Source organism: Cebus imitator, unplaced genomic scaffold (genome assembly GCF_001604975.1).
Source record: "Cebus imitator isolate Cc_AM_T3 unplaced genomic scaffold, Cebus_imitator-1.0 Scaffold125, whole genome shotgun sequence".
NCBI classification, from domain to species: Eukaryota; Metazoa; Chordata; class Mammalia; order Primates; family Cebidae; genus Cebus; species Cebus imitator.
The window spans coordinates 5,402,575-5,403,451 of record NW_016107440.1 but is presented as its reverse complement, the minus strand read 5'-3'; the positions used below and the strand labels follow the sequence as shown (position 1 = coordinate 5,403,451).

The window sequence follows — 877 nt, the reverse complement described above, 5'->3', positions numbered from 1 at the left end:
TTTGAGACAGAGTTTCACTCTTGTTGCCCAAGCTGGAGTGCAATGGCGGCTCACCACAACCTCCACCTCCCGGGTTTAAGCAATTCTCCTTCCTCAGCTTCCGAGGAGCTGGGATTACAGGCATGTACCACTATGCCTGGCTCATTTTTTGTATTTTTAGTAGAGACGGGGTTTCACCATGTTGGTCAGGCTGGTCTCAAACCCTTGACCTTGTGATCTGCCCACCTCGGCCTCCCTAAGTGCTGAGATTACAGGTGTAACCCACCGTGCCCAGCCCAGTGATCCCCTTTTGATAGCGTGCATCTCACAAGGGATTTGTTAGTTTTCTTTGCAGGCAGGTGATTTGAATTTTGAAGCCTGACCATCACACGGCATGAATTGGCTGGCCTTGTTTTGGGTGGTCTGTGCCATCCATTTTGCTCCAGACTCTGTTTGCAGTAAACGTTAGGTATAGAAAATATAAACCACTTATAAAGGCCCTTCAGTTACCTGAACCTGGCCTAGACATTCAGTGATTTTAAACAAATATGTACACAAAAATGAAATGGTCCCCCCAAAAAAGTTAATCTAAATTTCTTTTATTCAATTTTCCTATCATATTTTTCCACAGAAGTGAAATAATAAGCACATTAAAAATTTTTGTGTACTTCTGAGAGCAGAGCTTTAAACTTTTTTTAATTTAAATTTTAAAATATTTTTCTTGAAAAATTATTGTCCAAAGTTGATGAAAAAAATTTTTTTAAATAGAGATGGAGGCTGGGCATGGTGGCTCATGTCTGTAATCCCAGCACTCTGGGAAGCCAAGGCAGGTAATGGCTTGAGCCCAAGAATTCAAGACCAGCCTGGGCAATATGGTAAGACAGTGTCTCTGCAAAAA

At 41.8% G+C, this 877-nt stretch overlaps 1 long non-coding RNA gene across 1 annotated transcript in view; it reads left to right on the top strand.

Annotated features, from left to right (window-relative positions):
- LOC108312521 overlaps positions 1 to 877 on the top strand; it is a 23,637-nt gene that overhangs the window by 5,274 nt on the left and 17,486 nt on the right. The window lies entirely within an intron of this gene.